The sequence below is a fragment of the Micrasema longulum genome, unplaced genomic scaffold (assembly GCF_059751315.1).
Source record: "Micrasema longulum isolate JH-2025_06_02 unplaced genomic scaffold, ASM5975131v1 h1tg000411l, whole genome shotgun sequence".
Classification (NCBI taxonomy): Eukaryota; Metazoa; Arthropoda; class Insecta; order Trichoptera; family Brachycentridae; genus Micrasema; species Micrasema longulum.
The window spans coordinates 647,616-668,601 of NW_028277611.1; the positions used below are offsets into that span (position 1 = coordinate 647,616).

General features: G+C 31.1%; 1 protein-coding gene across 1 annotated transcript in view; it reads left to right on the forward strand.

Moving 5' to 3' along the window:
* The first annotated feature begins 872 nt into the window (after positions 1–872).
* Positions 873–20,986, forward strand: part of Pgant9 (polypeptide N-acetylgalactosaminyltransferase 9) — a 647,455-nt gene continuing 627,341 nt past the window's right edge. The window contains exon 1 of the mRNA XM_088226146.1: positions 873–1,427. The gene's annotated coding sequence lies outside the window, so the exon portion shown is untranslated. The remainder of the gene's footprint in view (positions 1,428–20,986) is intronic.

Sequence of the window (20,986 nt, forward strand, 5' to 3'; positions counted from 1 at the left end):
AAAACTGTTTTATTTCACAAGTTATTTTTTTTTTAAACTTATAAAAAAAGACGAATGGTAAAAAAAAAAAAAAAAAAAATCGCATTACAAATATTTTACAATAATAATAAAAATAAATCTTTATTAACCATGGGGACACCTAACAAGGCACCGCAAGAAAAAGTATAGTGGAACTATAATATATAGTGGTTATAAATACAAAATAATAAAACAAAGGTACACATGAATAAAATGCGGACTTATTGCCGCTGGCAATTTCAAACCGTTTTACCAATAAAATAAAAAAATAAAGAAAATAAAATTATATTTGTTTTGTAAAAAATTAATGTATGAAACGCAAAATAAATAAAATGAATGCAGGTGTAACAATGAGAAGATAAAATATTTGTGACACTAATAATAAATGTTCCAAAGCATGTTAAATAACTGTTTCACTTACACTTAATAATAAAAAATATTATAGCTATTGAATTAGTCAAATCAACTTTGATGATGAAATACTATAAGTCAATTAATAACATACGACTTTTATTTTATTGAATATTTTTTCTGTGAATTCCAAGTAAATTATTTGGGCCATTAAATAAGGGATAGTAATCTTGTTAGCCCACCGCTGCCGCGGTCAACTGTTTATGAACTTAGTTGATAGTTCCGCTCTGGATAATGTCAGGTGCCTGCATGTTTTTTTTTATCGACCGCCTACCTGCCCCTAATCCACCCTCTATGGAAATTACCGTCGACCAATCACGGCGCCGCTTTTGCGCGGCACGCTGCGCTCGGGAATCTCCGGAACCCCTCGCCTACCGCCGGCTTCGTTCGCTTTCCACTAAGAATCCGCTCGGCAACGTCCGGAGCAAGAATTGGTTAGAATTCCGCCACGAAACCTGCTCGGCTTCGTTCGCTTATCAGTTTCGAACGTACCTCTGCGGCGTTCGGTCTGGCGTTTAGGTACTTTTATTCTGACCGGTTTGAAATTAGATAACTAAAAACAGCTGACAGATTATTCCAAATCTCCTGTCAATGGTTTTTGAACGATTAAATACATGCGTTATGTTGTGATTTTTAATTAAAAATACAATATCAGTGTTCCGTAATGCTATAATAATTAAAACATCGTTTGTAATATCTATTATCATAAAGGATTTGTTTGTTTTTAACCTAACCTAAAGTGGTAATATTTTTCGTAAAAACTGTGTTATCTTTTACAATAAAGATAATATTTTTGATAATTATTTGATTATGTGTAAATCTTTAATTCGTGGTTCGTTTAATAAATGAGTTCAAGTGATTTTGATTCAATTTGTGAATAATGTAAACATAATATTTGTTGTTTTTTTATTGTTTCAATGTAGAAGTGAATGCACTCAAGGCACGTTGATTTGTCAATTATTGGGATTTCATACAGTACTGTCTTAACGCACTTCAAGGTGAGTAAGCTTGGATTTGAATAACTATTTATAATACTATTTTTTATAATTTTCTTTTTTACATAAAATTAATTTAATTAAAAGTGGTTTTACTTTGGTGGAACCAGTTTTATTGATGATGATTGTGCGAGTTGCTTAGTAAAGATGCACTGAAGACGCATTCCGAACGCGAAGAAACAGTTATAAAATGTATAAAAACCTGATTTTATTACTGCTTTTCATCTGTTCTCAAATGCTGGTTCGCGGAACTGCATATTTTAAAAAAGATTTTAAATTATTTTATAAATTTATACGCCTGATGGGCGTTATAAAATAATATACATAATAAATTGTGATTATTATACCAACGTCGTATATATTGCTTATTGTTTGTGAACCAAAATAATTATAATGTTGGGAATGTATCATATAGATAGGATAAATATAATTGCATTTTTTCTGATGAAATAAAACACAAGTAAAACAGCATGCAGTTATAACTGCTTTGCCGTATTTTTCATTATTCCTATATCACAATTTATAGTAAACTTTGATTTAAAAAACCAACACTATTTTTTGGGATTCTGGAGCCTTTTTAATCATCAAATGTATAAAAAGAGTAATAAAGCTAACAAACTTAATTAAGGGGGTCAAAGTTGTTTTTTTAGCATTGTCCTGCAATGTTTGACAAAATTGCTAAATTCATTTTATTATTTGATTTAACATCGTTCATTCAGTAAAATTTTGACAAGCAATGGGAATGATCACGCATGTCCATTTATGTGTGTATCTGAATTAAAAAAATTCTACTCTTAGTGAAGATCTAATTAAGTTCTACTTTCATAGACACCATAATCACAGAAAATACACTTTATTGTGACCTTATAAGCGTGATCTACCATCTTCTTTTCGGTGGCCTCTCCATGCAATAAATTATCGTGTACAATGACGTGCTGTAGACGTGTAGACACCTTACAATATAGAATGATTGGCAACATTATTTTTGGTACGTGTATTTTTTTGTACATACACAAATCTGGATTTCTCCCAAGGGGACTTTAGGGGTTTCTCCCAGATTTGTGTATGTACAAAAAAATACACGTACCAAAAATAATGTTGTGTACTAAGATCTGGTCAAAATATAAGTATAAATAAATTGCAGAGTCATCTGCAGGCGATTACTAGTACTTAATTTAACTCGGAAGAGTCTTAAATACATGAAATAAAGTAATATGCTAATTAAAAATACTTAACTTCAATATCAATACATAGATGGCGCTCCAACACGCTTGTGAATGGTTTCTCATTTAATAACATATAAACAAAAATCAAAAAAATGTTACCTGTGTCGATATTTGCTAATAAGCGGAATGGGGAATGTTGTAAATACGTATAGTGGCCACTTAACCCAGCCAATGACAGGTCATAAGCCCTGTAAACGCTCGAATATCCATAATCCTGAATTTGAAAAAAAAATTCTACCTCATCTCTGTAAGGATATTAATAAAAAAATAGAATGATTGGGTTTGTTTGTCTTAAGATAAACAAATTAATGACGTATAGGGCCTTACTTATAACCTGGTATAAGGTTACGACTTGACACAGTGCAGTAGTAGAATACTGATGGGAATACCATCCTTATTATAGTAGAAGAATAAGGATGATATTCCCATCCTTATTTTACCACTATGCCTAGGCGTAACTTTATACCAAATAAGTAAGGCCCATAGTAAAAAAGATGCACTAGTAAAATAACATTTCGATTCGTGGACAATTTCCTTTCGTACCCTCATTCCCTAACGGATCTTCATCATGATAAGACGTAACGTTACACAGAAAAACTGTCATAGTGGGTCACGAGAAAATGCTTTAATTACACTTTAACTGTAAAAAACAGAACATTAATTTATTATATATACGGTCTTAGCCAATTACCACAGTAATATGAAGAAACGTATGCACAAGAAACCAATTAAAAATAACAAAGAAACTTTATAGCAAAGATAAAAAGGGGAGAGTAAAATGATGATGTACAATATATTCATAAACTCGATCAACATATAAAACTTAGAGCTAACCTATGCTAAACCAAGTTTATCTAATTTTGTGTTAATAGCGAAGAGATCTACGAAAAGCCGGAACATCTATTAACAAAAAAACAAATTTTGTGACAAAGTGACAATGGGGCATAAAAACAATAGATGATACTTATACGGTTTCATTAATACATACACGAATAAAATTGATTTATTAATACATTAAATTGCGGTTTGTACAGTTGGAAATAAAACGATAGGTTATTCGATTTTAGGCAAATAAAAAACGTACATTTTTTCAGCACAAGCGAAACCGACAGCAAGACCCCTGGTCTTTGAAACGGTTTTCTGATGTGTGGGGAGTGCCATCACTGATTATACGAGTATACTATTTAACCCGCCCTCTGCTGTGATATAACCGGCGCGGCGTTGCAAATTGCACTAAATCAATTAATATTTCGGCATCTGCCATGAATATAAGCACAATTTCATTTTGTCTTCTTCAAACACAAAACAAATATGACATATTTAGGTGGTATTAGATATTTTATTCATTAAGATCTCCGAAAACGACAAAATATCGGATAACATGCGACAAAAATATAAAATATTTTTAGAGAAAAAGAAAAGTAACCTAATTTGATCACTTAGCAAGACACACATATAATTTGAAAATAATAAGATGAAAAGAGACTCCTCAGGTTACCACACATAAACTCAAAGTTTTTTCACGAAGTATGTCAAAGGTTAATGAATATTAAACAATTTTATAGATACTCTTTTGTTTATTATTATAAAATAAATAATTTGTTTATTTTATGATACAAGTATATTAATTTAATAAAACAAAATTTTTGCTACAATGAGGGGATTTTTTTTATGAGGGAATGAAGAAGTCTAGGCATTAAGGGTTTATGACCTTGAATTGGCTGGTTTAAGTAGCCAGTTTACACACTATTGCAATCACAAATGTTTTCCCTCTCTGTTGTAATAAATTCAATTCGGCAATAAATTTCGAAATTGAAAACTCTTTAGGAAAAAATATCCAGCCATATCTACAAAAATTTAGACATATACAAAATATTCTTTAAAAAATCATTAATATATAGATCGATGCACCAGCAAAGAGTCTTGGACGTGCATAGTCGCTCAATATAAATTTCACAGAAAAATATCATTAAGATAATGTACAAAAAACCTAGACTATTTTCTAGATTACTAGATTTCATTAGAATTATACGTAGAGAGTGGGCTTCTTTGTTTCAGAATATTATATTTATTCCAGTGCCTGAAATATGTTCACTTAAATAGGGAGTTATAAAGTAATAATTTAAATCGTATTAGCAAAAGATCCAATAGGGTAATGTCAGTTCCAGGGTGCAGAACTATGTTCGCACAGAGGCACTCCTTACATGTTGGTCCAAGATCCTTCAATCTTCTAACTAAGGAATTTTAACACATTAAATCACTGTTACAGCTTAAAGTAGGTTTGAGGTCTTGGATTAGCATGAAAGGAACATATAGATACCTTAAAAAAATGTATACTGCAAATAAATCCTGTTTTTATAATATCAGCAAATGTTAATTTTCTTTTTTTTTCATGCCCGTGTCATACCGTATTTATATGCTGTAAACTTATTAATAATTAAAAAAAGAAATGGCCCACGCTCAGACGCTAAAGTCTTTGTGGGCATTTTTTTCATATTTATGTTATAGATAAATTTTAAGATGTATTTTTGTAATTTAAATTCTATGTAAATATATGTATGGAAAAATAAACTAATTATAAATTTAAAAAAATTAAAAAAGTGTCGGCTTTGCGTTAATTTGATCTGTTATTAGGTGGGATGGCAAAATGATAAAACACTTTTGACATTGCAGTGAAAAGAAATTTATCTTATTATTTAGATAGCTTATGTAGAATTAAAAATATTCATATTTTTCAAATCCAACTGGTTTAAAATTGTTAGAAACACATTTATGACACTCGCGTCTCATTTTTCATCCCAATTGAAAGAAGTGTAGTCATATTGAATTTAATAAACACCTGTATAATAATCCTTTCACGCAACCCCTCCTTTGTGAGCTGAAATGGTCCATTGTCAGAACTGTAGTACCCGGCTTTAGCAGTGCAAGTACCAGCTTGCTAAACAACAGAGCCGGTCGGGGTAAGTTAGGCCTTTATTTATTTAGGATAATTTGTATAGCCCCAAAATCACCTCAAGGGCGCTGGGCGAAAAGCATTCCAATAGGCCTTGCAGCCACAGAGAAAATAGGCGGTTGGGATTCTAGTTTCCCATTTCCAATAATGATAAATATTAATAATTATGTTTAGGCTAGATTACAACTTGTCTTGCAGCTGCAGAGCGCACGGACGCTTAGAAATCTAGCCCTCATTAACACTGTACAAAAATACGTCTAAAAAGTATGTTATTTTATAAATAAGTTTACAAATGTAATCTAGATAACATGTTCTACAGCTGCAGAGCGCATGGGCAGTTGAAAATCTAGACCCTATTTACCGTTGAAATTTATGTCAGAATTAATTTGATATTAATTGCATTTACGTAATATGAAAGCATTCTAGCATTCACAAATTTCAACAGAGATGGAGAATATTTTAGAGAAAGGAATATGGAAGTTTATGCATTTACAGGGCTGACGACCTGTCGTTGGCTGGTTTAAGTGGCCACTTTACAGGCTGGGTAACATTCACCATTCTGCCTATGTTTAAGCATCCACATTTCATCAACTCCTTCATCTTTTGACTTTTGTGAAGTAAAAGAGCTGAAACCTTTATCAAGTGGATGAAATTCATCCGGCTGAACCAATTCACCTACAAACAATTTTCCAATTTTTAAACTTCTTCTTTTACCAGTTAGTTAATTCAAGCACGTCTTGAGTATGTTCAAATAATTGCAGACAAGCTAGATTTCCTCTCTAAGGAGTTATTTGAATGTACATTTGTTCCAACAGAGTATTTGGATCTAAATTTGTTGGAACAGAAAGGGAAGTACAGGAAACGCAGATATTTTTTTATATTTTTTTATTTATTTATTCACACTCTTTGTCAAAATACAATTCCATGTTCACTTTGCCCAGCTAACATGGGTATATACCCCGTTCCAAGCTCGGCAATTACATTTTAATATATTATAATAGTTAACTAATTAATATAGAGCGCAGACAAACAAAATATAAAATTATTCGGATACCCATTTTGATTCATATACGTACAAACATACACATATATAAACATATATAAATATATATATATACACATATATACACATGTACATACACACACGTACATACCCCCATGCGCATATACATACATACATTCATAAAAAAATAGACAATATATTTATGCGAAACTTCATGGTTGTCATCTATAAATATAAATATATTATTTCTTATTTTTTATATTTTATTTTCGACACCCAGTAAGAATCTCAAATCCGTGGCATGCATCAACTTTTCTGACTTCCTACGACCAATGTCATGAAAGAGCGAGGTCAGCACCTTCCGTAACTTGACAACACTCCCGTCTTTCCACGATTCTGGCAAAAGGTTATGGACCTTTTTGCCTACGTAATAGTGTTGTCTCGATGCCAAAACAGTGTTGACCCCTTCACTTAGTATCAGATCCCTATTTTTTTATATTTATTTACAATTTTTAAAAACCCGTTAGGGTTACATTAGAAATTTAATATTGTCTAGTCATTTTATGTCTCGTCTAGTCTAGTTAGTTCAGTCATAATTTGCTTTTTCAGATTGATTTTAAATTTGTCTCCATTAAAAGTTTTCAAGTAGTAAGGTAGGTCGTTGTAGTGTTTAAGTCCATTATGTAGTATTTTTGACTGTCCTGTGTTTGTCTTTGCTTTTTCAATATGATTTTCAGCATTTTTGACTAATATTATGTCGTCGTCTTGTATGTTTCCCAGTGTTATTTTGTGCACAATTTTTAAGGTCTCAATTTGAGTCAAGTAGTTTATGTCAAACTGGTGTGTTTTTTTGTACAGTTTAGTCGTAGAGGTCAGGTAGGGTAGGTTGTATGTTAGTTTAAGAATTTTATTTTGTTGTCTTTGTATTAGAGTATCTTGTATTATGGTTGTGGTTGATGCTTGGGTAAATGTCTCTATTTATGTTTGTAACCACTACCGTTCTCAATATATACTGTTGAATAATATTCAGTACTCTGAATTATTTGAAGAGCAACGAAATGTTTTTTTTTTTAAATGACTCGGATTAAAGATTAAAGATAGATAAAACTTAAAGCAAGTATTGTACTGTGGTGGTAAGTTACTAAGGAAGTAAAGTGTCTCTTTCTTACACGAATATTTGGACGTGTATCGTAATTCGATACCTTTTTTTTTTCAATCGTTTGGGGCAATGCAATTTTCTCAGTTTAGATGAAGCTAGTAAGGGTAACATGTGTATTTATAATACGCCGGTGACTTTATGGTAACTATTATGTTTAATTATTTTAATGAAAATCAAGCATCTATAGGTGAGCACTGATTTGTGGATCACAATAATATTTTTAATTATTTCCTTCACATACCCGAAATCGTTTTAAAGATGGGTCTTCCAATCATTTTTTGTCATACAAAAAATCAACGTCTTTTTGTCAATAAGGGATTGAAGCTGTGCAATAAGTTACCTAAAGAAATAAGAACGATTTAAATAAAAAAAATAAGTTTGAAAGTGAAAATTCTCGATGGAAGTTCATTGAAATTTATTATAGAAAATAAAAGACGAATGATATTTTGATCCACAAGTTTGGAATATCCAGTGACTGGTTTCATCGCTATCGTGACATTTTTGAGACTAGTATCCCTGTTAAAAAATTCATTGCATTTATACAATCCTTACCTCTGTTTTGTATAAATACATTGAATTTCTTTATAAAGATACCAGCCTCGAAGATGTCGCGAAAGCGATGAAACCGGTCACTGGATATTCAAAATTTGTGGATTGAAGTATCAGTTGTTTCTTATTTTTTACAATAAAAAGATTTTAAATATTTAACATTAATTTGAAAAATTATTTTGTTACAAAAAGTTGATATTAGATCTGATGATGTTATTCACTAACTAAATAAAGCAAAAATTTTTTTTTTAAAAAAACGTGTTATTTTTTTTAAACGTCTTATTTCGTATATCGTGATTTTAACTGAATTTTCACCGGGAGTTCGGAAAATTATATGGAGGGCATTTTTCTGATATTGTCATTTATCCTCATGCCCATATTGCAAACAGTGACGGTAACAAATACTGTATTTACTTATATTACGACAGCCTATGTCCATTATAGTAATATAATACATTAAATAACGTCAGATTGGAGTATCATTATCATTATTTTAAAACTTCTTAACTCCGATGCCTTTCATATTAGTCACCAAAAGGATCCCAAAAACATGCACGTAGCACTGTTTATTTAAAAGTTAATAACTACATTTTTTGCTGATTTAATTTTTTTGCTGATTTATTTTTTAAGATCCTCATGACTTTTTAACTTGTTTTAACTATGTATTTATTTTTTTAAATTTTTATTACATCTTTTACTTTATTTTTTAATATGCTGTTTTTTTTTTTCTTTCTTTAAATATGCTTTTTGCTATACAACATACATTCATCTTTTTATTATGACTTTTAATATGTTTCTTACTATGTATTCTGTTTTTATGTTTTCACTGCATTTATTACTTTGTTTTAATAATTTATTTTTTTTGCTACGTTTTTTTTACTACATTTTTTACTATGTTTTTACTACATTTTTACTATGTTTTTACTACAATTTTACTATGTTTTTACTACAATTTTACTATGTTTTTACTACAATTTTGCCATGTTTTTACTATATTTTTTACCATGTTTTTACTCCATTTTTTACTTTGTTTTTCACTTTGTCCTGTATCTTTACAACTGTTTCTATAAATTGATTACTGTTTTTTATATTTTTACAGGCCAGGAGACCTAATTACAGTGGTGAATTACATCACAGAACTCCCAAGCTTGAGAAAATTCACATTTAATTTTTGTGTTCTCACCGGGAATCGAACCCGGAACCTTCCGTCGGTGAGTCAAGCGTCTTGACCACTACACCACGGAGGCCGCCTTCTATCATATTCTATTCTATAATAAGGTCTCCAAATTATAATATTCATGTAACGCGGATTGAATCGGCGGAACGTAAATTTTTAAAATCGTTAATATTTAGAATCGGATCAAATACTTTCACAATCAACTATTATGATCGTCAAGAGTACTTTCATATCTTTAGTTAAGAATTCAGAAGAATTTTGGCTGGTTTTATATTCTTGCACAAATTGATATCTAACTGTAGAGATGCCCATGACATCCTTGCTCAGATAAACCTTAATGTACCTCGCCGTAACTTGCGTACCAATTCTGTCTTTGCTTTGAAAAATTATAAAACTAACAACGGATTATATTCCCCTCTGCCAAGGACCCTCAGAATAGTGAACGAAATCTTACTAAACAGTACTGTCAATGTGTTCCTACGGCACGGGCAGGCATTTAAAAAGCAAGCGGTGTTGTCTCTCCTGGCTCGCGATGTCACACTTGCTAATTCCGCCTAGATTATGCCTTATTTATACCTTTTGTTAATTAAACATTTTGTAAATTTAAGTCGACTTTAAGACTGTTTAGATTAAGTTTTACTCATTAATGCCAATATATTAGGGCTTACTTAGCTTGTTGATTAGCCTAAAAAAAAAATTCACAGTTAAAAGATTATAAGTAGGTACTACGTTTGAAAATTTCTACACCAAAGGTAAGCAACCCTTTTTCCCTTTGATGGGAATGAAGACGGCACAAAATATTAGTTCAGTTCATACTAAAAAACATTAGGCTCCCGAGACAGTACATAAATTTTCATTTACTTTTAATACCACAATAATCTAAATAAACTATTTCTGCATCTAATCAGCCGTAAAAATATGATGTATTTTATAACTAAGCACAATCGCGAGCGCTGAGGCCATTATTCTATTGCCGTTTCTCTTGTACCGTCTCTGCTCTGCGGCTCAGTTTACTGATCTCTCGGCTTTATTAGTCCTTAAGCTCAAAAGGCTGGTGCTATAAGCGTTTATATTATTTTATTTGGCCATAGAATGTATAGGCACATCATATTCATCCAGTGGCGCACCCAGTTTTTTTTCGGGGGGAGTTTAAATTTTGTGGGTACTGGTAGTTTAAGTTAAGCTGGCGCGTTCAGAAAACTCTTACTAACGCATTTAAATCTACAGGATGTTGATTAAAAAAAAAATGTTGTATTGAATTTTAACCAAATGTGCTATCTTTTTTTAAAATTCGGTGTTGGGTTAGAGGGTTGTGTATATAAAAAAAATACAATGGGTAAGTAAAATCTAATATTAATTTACTAAAATACTTTGTTTCATTATTGTGTATTTTTCAAATCATTTTTAAATTGTTGTAGTCCTTTTAAGAACAAGGGGCAATTAAAATATAAAAAAAAGTTTTTTTTTTTATAGTCAGTTACTCTAGAACTAAAATGCGAAATTGTGTAGATTTATTGTTTATCAATAAGCGTGTATTTATATTTTCTCCGATATAATTTGTACTGTGCATTTTAATTACATTTTATTAAATGTTATTTTGATGAAAACAAAATATTTTAAAAAAAAACATGCTTGTTTAAAAATAAATACTCGTAAATGTACGACATTTTCTCAAGTACCCATTTGTTTTTTTTCGCTCTGATCCAAAAGATATTTTTAAAAATATTTAGTAAAATAATACATAACATCAAGATTTTTTAAATCAGTATTCTGTACATTAAAAATGTTTTTGTGTAAGTTTTGCGAAAGCGCCATCACATCGAATGAAAATACCTACGTATTGACAAAACATTTTTTTTTATCCATGACTTAATACTCGTTCATATTATTATATTTTTACCATTAAGAATCGCAGCAAAATTCAAACAAACGCAGAAAAATCTTGTGTATATAATATTACCATATCATTAGCAACTAATAAAGCAATAGTTGTCCATGTTACGCTCATAAGCGCGTCTGAGCGCGAAAGAGACAGAGATTATTTTTATAATGCGTATGCCGTGCGATGTCATACCATGGGCTTATTCACTGATACTTTACAATGCATATGTGTAGGTATAACGCACGCTTCAGCTTATAAAAACCCACCAGTATGTACGTAAGTGCGTATTATAAAATTTTAAACAATCATAGTCAACTATTTTTAAATATTTGGCGGGCACAATCTTACTGTTCGTCTTCTTATAATATAATTGAAACACATTTTGTATGTCGGATATTATTATCGAAATTTTATTCCTTGTATATATTTTTTAATGTACATATTTCGATTTGTATGGGAAAAATTATAAATAAAATAAAAAAGTTTATTTTCACAATATGTCAAAGCAGTTAAAGCGTATTTTGGGCATTGCTGGGCTTCCAGTTTTACAATAAATTGCTCTGTATCACTTTTAGATAATATGTAAATGAATATTCATTAACTATTCGATATCGGCCAATCCGGCCTAATTTTACTATCCGGCCGGATATCGGAAAGAAGCTTAATATCCGGTGAATACCGAAAAGTAGCTCAATATCCAAAGAATACCGCATAGTAGTTCAATATTTGGTGAATACCTAATATTCATTAAACTCTTGAAATTTTATGAAATCAACGCCACTAAATTGATTTGTTGATATCGACCGCTTTTGAAAAAAAGGAAGTAACCTTGATTTTTTTAAACTGTCTTTTTCATAAAAACGTTTTTCAGTGTTCCTAGAATAAAAAATTTACCCTAAAATAAAAAATATTTTTCAGAAATTATTTTTTAATTAAAAATTTATCTGAATAAAAAAAAACAGCGTAAGGGCTGAGACTACTTAAAACCATTTTAATCATTTCATTTACAAGCTTATAATTCAAATTGATACACAACTCATTGATCAATAATTAATCATTAAAAATATTATGAAAATATTTTTACCGCCTTCTGTTTTACGTTATTATTTTTTTGTTTTTAACTGAGAGAAATTCGAATACCGTTTTTTTTTGTTTTATTATGCAATAACTCGGATATCTGGTAACCGGGTATCCGGCTTAGAGGCTTGTCAGACATCACTATCCGTTGAAACACTACTCTGTACCCATTGAGAATATGGTGGCATCATAAAAGTTAACAGAATCTGTTTTATATAAATAACTTTGGAAATTCAACGAACTGTGATTAATTTGTATTTTGAAAAACTTTTTTATATTAGTTTAAAAAGGCGATCGAAAACTATTTCTCGTAATCGATTAGTTATAAACTCGAACGGCGCTACTTAAAGTAAAGAATTGTCAATTATTTGTAAACATTAAATAAAAAAAATGCCAAATAATATAAGTGTATATGTTTTTTTTTTATAATTTGATATTCATGTCACACTTTCGGGTGGGGGAGCTTTTGACCCCCAAAACCCCTCTCTTGAGCGCGCCACTGTATACACCATACTTAGTGTTCCTCTCAGTTTTAATAAAAGCATTGGAAGTGGATAATGCCGCGCGGAAATTGCTCTGTTTATTATTATAGAGAAAAACGACCATGTGACGTGCGAATCAGCTCAGTAATACCGTGCTGGAGCGGGTATTTTCAAAACATGAAACACTCACTATCCTATAAGTACCTAAGAAAATAAAATAAAAACAGCTGGAAATTACGACAATACAGAGGTTAAATGTTATCCTGTCGTCAATCGGAATTCTTCGTTTGAGAATATTTTTTTGTTGATACACATTTTATTGTCAATGAAAAAGTTCAATGCTACGGGAAATTGGGTTTGAAAATGTTTTCTTTCACTCGGTAAGAAAATGGGTATTTTATTGTACGACGTAGTTTTTCGAAAATCAACGAAAAAAGCAATAAAAACGGTTAAATAAAAATGGACTTCTTTGAACTGATCATTCTCTTTCTGCGCCTAATGGTGCATAAGACACTGCATTGGTACATCAATTGCAGCGTACCTTGATATTTTTTGTTATATGAAGGTAAAATGATCAGTTTTATGCTTCAGGTACCAGTTCAGGGACTATGAAATATTCTAGTGTAAAAACATCAGGTGTCGAATCCGAGAACTTTTGCATGATAGGCAAACATACCGATCATTACACCATGAGGCTGACTTTGAACTACGTCTCAAATTCTTTATTTATTTATTTATATATATAGACATAAGTCAATTCCATGGGACCAAAAGTCCCGTGTTAAGTTGGGACGAATAGTTAAATATGAAATTTTCTTCCTCCTGACTTCATGTCCCATTTACTTGGGATCGGCTCTCTCAGTCTTCAGTTTATACGTTGGGCTGGGAGATGTGTTGTTTAGTTTGTTTTTGACGGCCGGTTGCCTACTGACGCCAAGAGTCACCTTATTTGTGAAACTGGGGATAAGGATGCCACCTGTGACTATTGTTCCTCCGCTGCCATCCTCAAAACAACGTCCCGCCTTACGCCTTTGTCTCCCAACAGCTTAAAACCCGAAGTATATCCGGGTGGCTTGAGATAAGATTTGCGCCCCTTCTGCCTGTTCCGTATTACTGATTGACTTCATCTCCGCCATCACGGCCGTTGAGGTCTTCACCCGTAGCCCTGGGCAAGCGATTGCGATATACCCCGCAACACTGGGTCCTCATACAAACTTAGTCACCTAAACACTTCAGTCTACAGAAGTGAAAGGTGCCCACCCCCGCGAAGTGTACGCGCTGAATGAGAATTATTACTTCGGTGATAAATGAAAAGGTGACTCAGTCCCCCAGGTGCCGGATTAAATGCTATTGTTTAGGAATGACAGGCAAATATATGCCAACAAACCATTGCCCGAGACCAAGGGCAATAATTACCTATAGAATAGAATCAACTAATAAGTTACAGCGTTATAATTTTATTTTTCTTTAAAAAAATATTAGCGTTCTTATAATTTACCTTAATATTTCAATTGATGTGGCCATTTTTAACGAGTTGTAAATAACTCACTAAAAGAAAATGGAAATCAGGTTGATGCAGAGCGGGATTCAAATCTTGGATCTCTGATGCGTGAGTCCGTTACGCTAGTCAGGGGACAACAATCCGATTCAAATTACGTATTTTCATGCTAGGGGTTCTTATTCTAAATATCAGCAGAACCCACCTACGAAAACTTGTGACGTTACGGGCTGAGTAATTTCGAAATTACAAAACTTTAAAAATATTGCGGTGATAATACAATAATCTCTATAATACTCACGACACTGTTGTAAATAAATATATTTAAAAAAAGCGTTTTGTGGTTCAAAATAGCTAGTAATATTACTGTTTTAATTTACTTACAAGTAAATGTGTAGCATTAATGGTGAGTGTGGGTAATCCTACAGTTGGTAGAAGACACGATGTATGTGTTTGTATAGTGTGTATTGCATGTTGAATAAGATAAAATACTTTGTTATGGAGCTCGAGAGTTATGATGATGATGCGTTGAACTGATTTCTCTTATACCATATGCTGGAACAGAGTGACTACATTGGGCTAACTCTCTGGGCTGGCTGGTTTGGGCTGAATGACGTTACCACGCCCTGTGATCTCTTTTTGGCCGTGTTTCTTTGTTCATCATGTCTCCTTGGTTGTAACGAAGTCAACGTACTGAAGGACGTTGCTCTTATGTAGACGGATTTTTTATGGATTATACTGTTAGTCTTGCAGAATATGTTGTATTGTATTCAATATAAAATGATTCGCTTCATAGGCCGTTGCTCTACATTTCAGGAGAAATCATTGCATGCGTGTGTGTCATCGATCAATTGGCTATGACCCCCACTAATGTATTTTGTTGTACAGAGTTTGTAGGAAACCGTGTTAAATTATTATATTTTTAATATTTTCTGACACAGTTATTCTATAAAACATGGCTTAATAATATCGTCATTGTAATAAATATGAATGTGATCTTATTTAAATGTCAATTGAATAAGTATTTTGATTTATTATTTTCCTCTATAATTCACTCAATCCACTGCACTTTGTGCAAATATCGACAAAATGCAACCAGAGTAAGAACACGTGTACTGTATAGCGTATTTCGAACTCAATACATGGGAGTTTTCACAAAAAAAGGTCTGTCTCGAATCCAACCCGCCTCGGGTTGCCGACCTCAAGGACCCGTTTTGCACAAATATCTCGACTCGGACCTTAGAAGATTCAAGAAGGCAGAATAAGCTGTATCTGATACTTGAACGACTAGTGTCTCAGGCAATATTCTATTAGATTTAGCTCATCTTGTATGGGTATCAAAAACTCGATATTTTTAAAGATACTTTATGATGTTTTTTGTTCAATTTCCCGTTCATTTATTTCATCTCTATTTTATTTCATGCAAAACAAACTTTAAGATACAACGAATTTATTTTTTTAATTAACACTTTTAATAAGAGAGTACTACTTGTAAACCCGGTAAAATCCAAAATCTAAAAAAAGTGAGACACTAATTAAAACTTATTCAGAATACATTTGGAAAAAATAATTATAACATTGTCAGCTAAAAGTACGGCTTTATTTGTAAAAACTTGACTTTTAACTAATCGGGGTTGTTGCGAAAATGGCAACCTCTACTTAAGTATTGTAAAGTTGGAATGTATAATAACATATTACAACAGAGATAAAGAACATTTAAGAAAAGGTAATATAGAAGTCTAGGCATCTATAGGGCTTATGACCTATCAATGGCTGGTTTAAGTGGCCACTTTACACACTGTGTAACATTCACCATTCTGCCTACATTTGAACATCTATATTCCTTCAATTCTTTCACCTGTTGATGTTTGTGAAGTTAAAGAGCTGAAACCTTTATTTACGCGGGTGAGATTCATCTAATTGAATTATTTCACCTTCATACTAGGCAACGCCTGAAAATGTTATTTTTTCAATTTCTATACTTCTTGATGGACCAGGTAATTTATCAACAATATTTTGAGTTTGTCCAAATTTTTGTAGACAAGGACTGGATTCAACTCCCTGGGGAGCTGTTTATATTAACATATTACAACAGAGATGAAGAACATTTAAGAAAAGGTAATATATCCAGATGCATTAGAATTGTCAAAAAACGAAATAAATAAAATCTGCCTCCATTTCCGATTTGAATCAGGAAAAATACGCGGGAGTGACGTGCGTGCGTCGAACAAATCGCTGTTGTCCTACGATCCTATCCGTGCGCGTGTTTATGAGGACAATGCGGCCACGCTCGCCGGTGTTAGTAATCACTGTGTTGTGAATATAGCCTGCCTGTCTATCTTTGTTACAATGTCTCGGAATAATATTCTTTCCTAAAAATTGCTATTTACACGTGGATAGTGGTCGAATCAAGATTGTATTGCACACGTGTAAACGCTACTCATCAATTTGACTAAAATCAGGTACATCACTTTCAAGGTCCCATATTTTTTGCATATTTTAAAAGGTTTGATGGGTTGAACTTCTTATGTCTATCATATCATTAATAAATACGATGTGTATTCAAAGAACAAAGAAGCGTGCATGTCTCCGTTTTAGTCTGGTTTTACAGAGGGGTACTTTTTAAGGGTAAGCATCCTACTGACACGAATAATAATATAAAATAAAATTGGACGGAAGAACGTTTTATTTTATAAATTTCAACGTAAGAATCGAAATTCATACCACTTATTCAAATTTCCATCTTTTGTGAGTTTATGTTTTTTTTTATGTAAGTAAATAGGTCAACAGAATTTTTAAGTCGTAATCGATATTTTCGTGAGTGGAATTACCGTGTTGTCTGACAAGAGTATTTTTCAGCATGTCACTACCATTAAAACTTAACATATCTGACTTAGTTCCTTTGGATGTAAACAATATTTTATTTCCTGTAGGAAATTATAAAAAAAGGTGCTTCATATTTTTTTATCATACAGACATACGTTCCAAAACAAACAAGCCAGTCAAAAGCTAGCTGTCTAATTAAAAACGTTTTTTTTTATGCCAACTACCAACATAAGTAGAAGAAAATAGAAACGTATTTAAGAATATAAGAATTAAATAAACTCTTTGATTGATTTTGGTAGGAATTGAGAGTCAATAAATATGAAAATTTGTGTAGGTAAATGAAAGGGTTTACATTTCAGTATTTAAAACATAAAAGCTTTTGTCATTGGGTTTCCAGTTTCCACCAATTTACTCTGAAACGGTTCTACCTGTTAGAAACGTATTAAAATCGTCTACAGTAAAACTTCAACGATCCGAACTCTGATTTTCTGAATCACCGATTATACGAATCACTTTCAAAATTTCAGAAAAAAAATTAAGGCGGAAACGTACTGCGATTCGCAAAATAACGACTTAGCTGTCCGAAACGGATGATGACAGTCAACAGTCGGTACCTGCGTACTGTACTAATGTACAGCACTTGTAACAACGCTTAACATAACACAAGAGCAAAGCTCATTTTTCATTTTCATTTTTAACATAAATAAATTAATTAAAATAGGCCTTTTTTCGGAAAAAATACAATAATCGGAATTTTTTATTATCCGAACGGGGTCCGGTCCCAATTGATTCGGATAAGTTGAGTTTTACTGTTAAATGGAACGTTTCAAAGCTCCATACTAAGATGTTAATACTTGATATATGGTTCTACGTACCAAGTTAGTACCCGTATATACATATTACCCAACAATATTTTGAGTAAATTAAAAAAATGTCTGCAGGCATACATTGGATTTTGGCACACTGCTAGAAGACTTTTTTGATATTAATTAAACTTTTTGTACATAATGTAAGTAGGACATTAGCAAGCTTGTTACCAAATGGCAAAATCTTCCAACCAGGCAAAAAAAATATTTTTTTATTTAATTTAAATTATAAAACGTATTCAAAAGAAAATATAATAAGAAGGAAAATCTAAAGATATAAAAAAAGATAAATAACTGTATTTGTGTTATTGAGATAATCAATAAAGTAGTCATTAAATGACATTGTTGATGTAAACGGCGCTACAAATCGCACTTAATTAATAAGTATCCAAGTAACTAATATAATTCAAGAAAATAACAAAATATCGATTACTATAAGAGAAATATGTGTAAAAGATTCATTTGAAAAAAAAAAAAATCTCATTAGATCACTAAGTAAGACACACATTTAATAATTTCAAAAATATGAAAAGAACCCGTGATTATCAGGCTATCATTTCCTACCCTTAGGTTATCGAAGAACCTAAGGTAACCTCAGATTACCACACAGTAACTCGAAAGAGTTTTTTCACACAGTATGATAAAGGTTTTAGAGTGACATATTGACTTCTTTATTAGATAGAGCTTGATAAAATAGATAGATTGTGACTTTTAACTCGGTTTAAACCATGTCACTGAATGATTTTCGGAAGTAAGGCGACAATGTATGTATAAAATTACTACTGAGTATTTTTTTAAATCAATAAAGATTGATTGATTTGGTGTTTATTTTGTAGAACTCCATATTTAAACTTATAAAATAAGAAATCAAACACTGATTTGAGTTTACTGAACGTTTTATTTTATTTTTACAAATATCACAAAAAACTTACAAATTATTATCTTAAATTCTTATTTCAAAATATCACCATATTGAATATATACACTAATCTATAAGAAAATTATTGATATTTTTTCCACAACAATTATCTAAAGATATAAAACAATAAATCTTCATTAATTATTTCACAATACATAAATGTATGTCAATAAATACTTACTTTTTAATTTTTTTTCCGAAATTCAAATATAAATACCTTAATTCCCCATTACCTATTAAACACTTAGCCTTGCCCTTGACTATTGGTTTTCCCCTCAATTATAATTGATGTACATGCTAAAGTTCATAAGATTATTGTTTTTTTTTACTTAAGTACCTTAAATTATATAAAAACTATATAAGGACATTTAATCCATCTAATCTTCACATTCGTTTGAAAATGTCCTAACAAGGCGAAACAATTGTCACGAAAAGTGTTATTTAGATTATTTCAGTTTTCATATTGCTTCGAAAAATGTATTATTTATAAAGTATTATTGTAGCATTATTTTTTTTTATTATAACCTAGTTAAATACTAGCCACTTTATGTTTATGTTAAAATATTTTCAACTCTATTTTGATATATTTATGTTTTGAACATAAGATTTTCTCACGTAAATTGTCATCTTTTATTTGTCGTCTTAGATATGTTATGTTTCTTTTTTCCTTTTTTGTTTTTTTTCTATTTAACTTTCATTATGTTTTTTAGTTTTAATTATTATACTATATGTTAAGTAAATATCAGCCTTTATAGATACTATTCCCAGCCGATTACCTTTCTTTCCCATCCTTCCCTTGACCCATTCTTATGGTACCTACCTAACACCAAGATAGAAGAGATTCCAAATTAGAAGATTCGGATTTAGAACAAAAACAAAACAACATTCTTCAGTTTACATAAAATTGCATAAAAAGTGCTTGGATTCGTCGCGCGACGTTGAAAACATTTTTACATTTTATAGTTCATTTTGTCATCCAGTGTCCAAAATTGAAGCCCGACATTCACATCATATTAAAGGTAGGTGTCCATTTCATGTTCCTATCCTTTCTTTAAATATTTCCCTATCACAAAACTGAATGAAATTAATGATGTAATAACTTATATCTACTTATAAATTATTAATTTAAAAAATACTTGGTACACTTCCACTTTTTTTATTATTTTTATTATTTTTTTATTAGCGCTTTCACCCTCTAATGGGCATTTTCAGACCAAGTATTTTTAAAATCAATAATTTATATGTAAATAAAAGTTATTACATCATAACAATGGAATTCCATCAGGAATTGTCAATAAATAATTTAAATGAAAAAATGAATGAAATTAGTTGTTCGTTTATAGTCCGCCTTTTTGTTAACACTATATTTCATTTTACACATTAAATAATGAATTGTTCACTGCTGTGATTATTTCAATAAAACATTTTATTCCAAAAGGTTTTTTGAACCGTTGATATATAAATTAATAAATATACAATTATTTTTAATTTCAAATAACTATCGGGTTTTCCTATTTATATTTATTTTTCTATTTTTTTTATTATTTGAATTTTTAAGCATCATTTAATGAAAAAATATATCCATTAAAGCAACCAGTGTAAAATGCTTGTAATAACTCTATAGGTTATAAAATTAGAGATAAAATGACAAACAAAATAATTCTAGTAATATCTAGTTCAAATACTAAATTCTTTTACTTTGAGTCTGTGAATTACGATATTTTCACCTAATTAGCTATCGAATTTCGTCGTTAGTGAATAAGTCATAATTAATTTCTGGAATCGCCTTTCCAATATTTCTTCATCCCTAATTGAATTCATAAATTTATGAATTCTGAAAAGACCATTGACTCATTATAAAAGAACATCGTGTAGCGGATAGAAATACATTTCCTCGAGGTGGTTTTAAAATACAATAAATTAAAAAAACATAAAAATTGGAGAA